Source organism: Prionailurus viverrinus, chromosome A1 (genome assembly GCF_022837055.1).
Source record: "Prionailurus viverrinus isolate Anna chromosome A1, UM_Priviv_1.0, whole genome shotgun sequence".
Classification (NCBI taxonomy): domain Eukaryota; kingdom Metazoa; phylum Chordata; class Mammalia; order Carnivora; family Felidae; genus Prionailurus; species Prionailurus viverrinus.
Window position 1 is genome coordinate 98,640,637 of NC_062561.1, and position 7,399 is coordinate 98,648,035.

Below are 7,399 nucleotides of genomic sequence, written 5' to 3' on the forward strand. Positions count from 1 at the left end.
GTGTTGGAATTATTGTAAAACTTGAGAAACAGTGGCATGTTTTATTAAGATGTCATGATAACTCTCAGCACATTTTGACAGTTATTCTTGAAATTTAATGACAATGGAGATAAGTCATGATCAAAAGATTTAAAAAAAATCTCATTTATTTATTTTGAGAGAGAGAGAGAGAGAGAGCGAGAGCGAGCGAGTGAGAATGGGCAAGGGAGGTGCAGAGAGAGGGAGAGAGAAAGAATCCCAAGCACGCTCGGCGGGTGAAAGCATGGAGCCTGACGTGGGGGTTGAATACATGAACAGGGAGATCATGACCTAAGCCAAAATCAAGAGTCATGTGCTTCATTGACTGAGCCACCCAGGTGCCCCAGTGATCAAAAGATTTTAAAAACACTGTTGCGTGGACTGCAGAAGAAGTTATCAGGGTCTATGTAAATACTTAGGAGACTTACTTTTGCACTAAAATGGCAGTTATTGTAATGTTTGATTATTACTTGTCTTTTCAACTAAAACATAAGAGCTATTGGTATTCCTGATGGTGTAGTTTTGCTTTTGAATAGAGTATATGTATTATGGAAAAACAGTTTATAATTTTAGCTTTTTGATGGAGTGGACTAATTCAAGGAAATGAATCACACGTTTTTCTTTGGTCATATTTTTTCCTAAGAACCAATGTGCAAAGTCAGTGAGGGTAGAAGCCATGACTCTTTTGTTCATCTGTGGCTCTCCATAGCCTGTGACTTACAGTGTCCTCAGCAAACACTTGTCTGGATGGTAGAGTGAGTAACAAAGGGAGACTTCTGATTAGTATTATTTAGTAGATGGCAGGTGTAATGAAGACAATTATTGAGTACCTGCTGAATGCTTAGTATCATTTAATGTGCTATGCAGGTATAAAATACAGGGTTCTGCTGATCATTTTAGACCACGGAAGGGAAAAATAAGGCACAGTAACAGAATACACCTTATCCACAATGGTTAAACTGAAGAAAAAGTCATTCCCCTTGATATCAAGTACAGACTGATGAAAAGATCATCAAGGTGATTTTTGTGTAAGAAGTTTGCTTTGTGAAATAGATGTATTTATGAAGAGTTATGTTAGTTAATAATATATGTTCATGATGAAGGGCAAATTACTGTATAATACAGTTCTTATTGAAGAATTACTTATAAAACTGGTGATGATGATTTATTTTCTACGTAAGTAAATGATTATTTCATCTTTCAGAAAAGCATAAAATGTAGAATACTAGTACAAAAGACACACAAGTGTTACTTAGATAAAACTAAAGGTTTCTTTTATGTTGCCATACAATGCCTTCCATCATGGAATGCATTTTTTTTTAAGGTTTATTTATTTAGTTTGATAGAGACAGAGACAGTGTGAGTGGGGAAGGGGCAGACAGAGAGGAGAGAAAATCCCAAGCAGGCTCCACACAGTCAGCGCAGAGCCCCACACGGGACTCAAACCTACAAAACTGTGAGATCATGACCCGAGCTGAAACCAAGAGTTGGACGTTTAACCGACTGAACCCCATTATGGAATTTTTATAGAGTGCTATCGAGATAATCAAGTGCTTTACAAGTAGAATTCAAATTTTATCACATGAAGCAAACCAGACAAAAATCACCTTAATTTCATCAGTCTGCTGTAAGGTGGTTTATTTGTTTTTACCATGAGCATCTTGAACTAAAGTCAGCTTGGGTCCACCCATTCATATATGAAATATATATACAAAATATTCTATACTGTATTTGATATATTTATATGTATATAGAGAGCCTCTGTCTCTATTGTCTCTTTATCTGTGTAACTCTACTTATATATCTATATCTATATATAAAATTTCCTAGAGAGATTCCTGAACTTAGATTCCTGAACTTATAACTTTGCTGTGAGAATTTTTCAAGAAAGACTGAAGCAATAATGAGAACTATGCTTAATTCATTATTGATGAAAGAATAAGAATATGTGAAGACTTTTAGTAGAAGATTGGTGTTTCTCCTGTCTCTGGTTTTGGTTCGGTCTGTCCATCCATGCACATAAGGAAATAGGTTTGACCACTTCCTGATAGGTTACTTGGCAGATGTTTAATGAATACTCATGGAAACCATCAAATATCCACCTTGCAAATACTGAGGATTCTTTTGTGTATCATACTCTGCTTTACCTGTAGGACATATGCTGTGATGCCTACGCCTAGATTTTGGGCCCTTATTACTTAAATGAGTATGTATAGAGTTGTAAAAAGAGTTCTTGCTGCATTGTAAATGTTTAATAAATACTATTAAATTAACCAGTAAGTAAAAGTAATACTTTAGAAAAGATAGAGTACTTATGATATAGTAGGGTTGGGGAGCAGTTAGAAAATTCATTGGTGTTTCACTTGAAAGGCACTAGGAAGCAACATATTAGTAGATGTGAATCAAGATCATAGGATATAAGCTAAAGAGGTGACTATCGTGAATCATGATGAGACCGGGATATTACCCTACCTTCAAACCGAAAGTTGGTCACAATTTCATGGATGCTGATGGAAGGTCTTCTGGACTCAGTCTTGTTGTTTAGAGAATCTGTAGTGTGCTTGAACAGTTCTTTTGACTCTTTTCCAATGAAGATGCAGTTCAAAGCCATTGAAAGATTTGGTTCAGCCACATTAAGCCTGAAGCATAGCATGAACTCCTGGCAACATTTGTAGCAATGTTTTACAGTCTTCTCTCATGGTTGGGTGGAGGTGAGGGTTAGAGATCCAGCACCCCATTTTTTTTTTTTTTTTTTTGTGGAGGGTTTAAAAAATTCCTCTTCATAGGGATCCTAGCATGTATTTTCTGGCTTCAAGATTTGAGACACAGAAAATCTACTTTGACTCTTGCTTATCATTTTGGTTTTGACTCCATTTCAAGTTGATAGATCTATACTATATTTAAATCCATGTTGTTTCTCTTTATATTTTACCATCATCTCTCTCTCTCTCTTTGGGGTGGAAAGAGTTAATAAAGTGTGATGTCATTGCATCCTCTTGACCAATGTACCCTTTAAGGTGATTTTAGGGCTGTAATTTTAGGCCAGTATCATCTTCTCTGATACCATTTTATAATACACATCAGTTCTTTCTAATGGGCGGTCATGGTCTTTGTACATTGTAACTGTTGGATCAGCTGAGGAGTCCTACTGGTAGGAAAGTGTGCTAAGGTAGTCATTTTGATAATAACATCTGGCTGTAGTGGATTAAGCATGCATGTGCTTTAAAAAGTTATCTCAAGAAAAAATATATTATTACTACATTTCCTCCCACAATTGGAAAGTTGAGCTTTTTAAAAATTTTCATCACTTCAAAATGGAGCATCAACCATATATATTAGATTAAATGTTAGGTTACAGAGTTAGAACAATTCTTCTTCAGAACTTATCTAGAAAACAGATGGTTGTTAGTCCTACCCTGTGGCCAGAGAAGGGATGAGGTCATCTTTTGAAGTGTCTCCCTGTCTTACTATGTTAGGTTTGAGATGAAGGCAGAATCAGAGGAGATGCTGCTTTCTTCATTCAGTTATTCCTTTACAAGAGGGTCTTTACCAATTAAAGTTAAGCACCTAGCATAGGTCACAGCTCAACAGTGAATGACAAGTTCAGTTTAAGACAATTTAGTCATCATTTTGAAAAATTTGGATCTACGTCAATTATGCTTAACGCACCAATGGCATTAGTCTATCTCTTTATTCTGGAATTTATTCTATTATTTTATCTAATTTTCAAAGTTCCTGTTTGTTGAATTTCATTTTTTAAAAAAATAAACATTTAGTACAGCTTTAACTAGTGTGTTGGTGACCTGTACTTGGTTTTATGATTATAGTGACATGTTTAACTACACATGGCGTATTCACATCTTCTATTTTTGAAGTAGACATAAGTCATTTACCACAGATTCCTTATTGCCTCAAAGAGACATTCTTAGCAACAATGTTGTCAAGGAAACACACAGAAACTGTTACATAAAAGAATGTCTCTTTGAGGAAAATCTTTCAAAATGATATTTCTGTGTTTTCCCAGATTGTGTGAAATTATAATTTACAAGCAATTCAATTTAAGCAAATAAATTATAAGCAGTCGATGTAATGGTATAGTTCTGGAAATATCTGGTAAATGCAGACATTTTTGAATTTGACGTTTAAATAATTAGATATCACTAATACAGTGCCAAGGCCTAATCAGGAAGATATTTAAAAAATGATATGATGTCTTGAATAAGACATATTAAACATATTAAATGTCAGAAATCTATAATATAGAAATGACATAAGTTCTTAGAAGAATTCCTAGATAATAATGTTCTGTATTTCCATGTTGGTAGAGCATCTGAGGGAGAGAAGAAAAGGCGATGAATGCCCTTGAAGGTATAAATTTCAAAGACCGTAGGAACTTAATAGGAAGTACCATTAAATAGCAGGTATATATTATTAACATGTTCAAGCAACCATGTTAGAAAATAATAGTTGCAGACTAGAATGGTCACAGACTTCTATCCTTATCTCTTGCTTGCTGTCTTTTTGAAATGTATCTTTTAGAATTTAAGACTGTAACCTTAAGTGAAGAACTCAGAGGAAGATATCCTAGATTATATATATCACATATGTTTTGCTAAAAGGTATGTATTGATCTGCATTATGTACTAGAATACTTGAATTTGAGGGTACTGAAGAAGATCCTTCAACAGATGAGGAAATGTTCCAAGAAAGGCTAAGAAACTTGCCTAAAGTTACTTAGGAACAAAGCCAGAAATAGAACCTAGCTTCCTGATTCTTAGTTCAGTGCTATTTCCATGATATTGTTGGCTTAAGGAACTTGGGTTACCACTTTTGTCTGATTTTTTTCCCAGCCATTAGCACCACTGATCTTCAACTGAAATGTCAATTCCACATAGCATTTTGGATGTTATTTAAGTCACTCCTTGTGGGATGAAAGGAAAAAAAAAATGTAAGAAGTAAAAAAAGATTTTTTTTTTTTTTTTCAAGAAATGTATAGGAATTCTCAGTAGGCCTTTACATCAGGAAGTAGAAGGCTTTCAAGTATAATGGAAGTATAATAGTCCAAATAGATTTTGATAGTCAAAATTGTGAAAAGGATAAGCTTTGGCTGGAGGCAAAGTGAAAATAAGATGATATTCTTAAGTGACGTGACTTGTCTCTGAGAATGTCAGCATCTTGACTGGTGATGTCAAGCCTTACATGGTGAATATCTATGACTGATTGAAGAGTACTTACACTGTCACCTTTTTCAAGATAGTGAAGAAATTGCTTATCAATGGTCAGTTTTGGTTAATAATCTTATGCACTTAAAAAAACTGTGTGTTGGGGCGCCTGGGTGGCGCAGTCGGTTAAGCGTCCGACTTCAGCCAGGTCACGATCTCGCGGTCCGTGAGTTCGAGCCCCGCGTCAGGCTCTGGGCTGATGGCTCAGAACCTGGAGCCTGTTTCCGATTCTGTGTCTCCCTCTCTCTCTGCCCCTCCCCTGTTCATGCTCTGTCTCTCTCTGTCCCAAAAATAAATAAACGTTGAAAAAAAATTAAAAAAAACCAAAAAACAAAACAAACAAACAAAAAAAACTGTGTGTTATTTTTTTCTCTATTTTTACAGTTTTTTAAAACTGATTTTGGTTATCAGGAAATTTACTAGTATGTGCCCACATGTAATGTTCTTTTGTAATTGTCCCACTTAGTGTTCAGAATGTTTTTGACTTAGTGACTTAATATGTTTTCATCAGTTTTGACACGTCTCAGCCAATATCTCTTCCAATATTCAAATATTGTTTCTACTTCATTTTATCTTTCTCCTCTGGGCCTCTAGATACATTGTGTAATTAATCTGTCCACCATATGCCATTCATTACTTACATCTTTGTTTCTGTATTTTCCATTTAAAAAAAATTTCTGGACTCTACCTTGAGTATATTGTTCTTACCTTTATTGGAGGTCACTGATGCTCTCAGTAGCCATAGTTGGTACTGGTGCAACTGGTATACTGATATTAAAATTTCCATTTGGTTTATTTTTGTTATGCTTCAGTTATTTGCTATATTCTCTTTACTTGATTATATTAGACATATTTATCTTAATGCTTTTGTCTCAGGATCCCCTGAGTAATTATTTCCGTACTATATGTGGAATATAATTTTAGCATTATGATAATGTTATCTTTTACTAAAGGGAATTCTTATTTGTTTCTGGCAGGTGGTTAGGGACAGTAGCAATTCCAGGTCACTTGAATACAATCAGGGGTCAAAATAATTCAACACTGGGCTTCAGTCCTTCTGAAATTGCTTTATTTCTAATTATTTCTAGAGTGTCAAACTTAACAGTCCCAGCCCAAAGTCTGGATGGCTTCCCGGATCACCCTTGCCCTCTCTACTCTTTGTTGATTCTTGATTTTCAGTTTTTGTTCTTTTAGCCTTGTGAATGTACTGAAAGTTCTGCTAGGAACCTTGGGTTTTTCTATTAAAATGGACGTATGTGCTTAGGACACAGCAGTCCTCAAAGTCCACGTCCTCAGTCTGGGTTTCCTTCTTATCCTAGATCTTGTCCTCCTCAGTCTTCACTGCCTTAGGAGTTCTTTGATGCTGTTAAAAGATTTTGTTTTATTTTGTCCAAAGTTTCTCTTTTCTTTCAGGAAGAAAACTCGTTCAAATTACCTAGTCTTCTGTTACTAGAAGTGAACTTCCCAGATTTTATCTTTGAAATTTGCCCCATTTTTATGTACTTGTGAAGTTCTCAATTTTTTAATATCAAGACTTCTAGGGAACGTAGCTACTGTGCATATCTTTTTTTTTTTCTTTTTGCTAGCAATACTGAGCTACAACACAGCAAAAAAAGTTTTTAACAGTAATTCTCATGTTTCTTTCAAGATTTGCAGGTAGAAATTCAGTAGAATCTCTTAGGGGTGTGGAAGATATAGTATACTTTGTCTTTTCCCTGATTCATTTAATAGCAGAATTGTTTCAGGTGCCATTTCATGTGTTTCATCCAGAAATTCAAGTAATATCATTTGTATTTCCTTATTAAATATTTGTATTATGGTAGTACATAATTGATAATTATAGAGTTTGTCTTTTGCTAACATACTGATTTTTTTCTAAGTTCATTTATTTATTTTGAGAGAGTAAGAGAGCAAGCATGTGCACACACAGGAGTAAGAAGGGGCAGAGAGAGAGAGGGAGAGGGAGAGAATTCCAAGCAGGCTGTGTGCTGTCAGGGCTCATACAGGGCTCAATCTCCCAAACCCGTGAGATCATGACCAAAGCCTAATTCGAGAGACGAATGCTTAACCAACTGAGCCACCCAGGCACCCTGCTAACATACTGTTGAACATTGTATAAGGTTAACTAGAAGCCTCTTAAGACTCAACTTTTACATAAT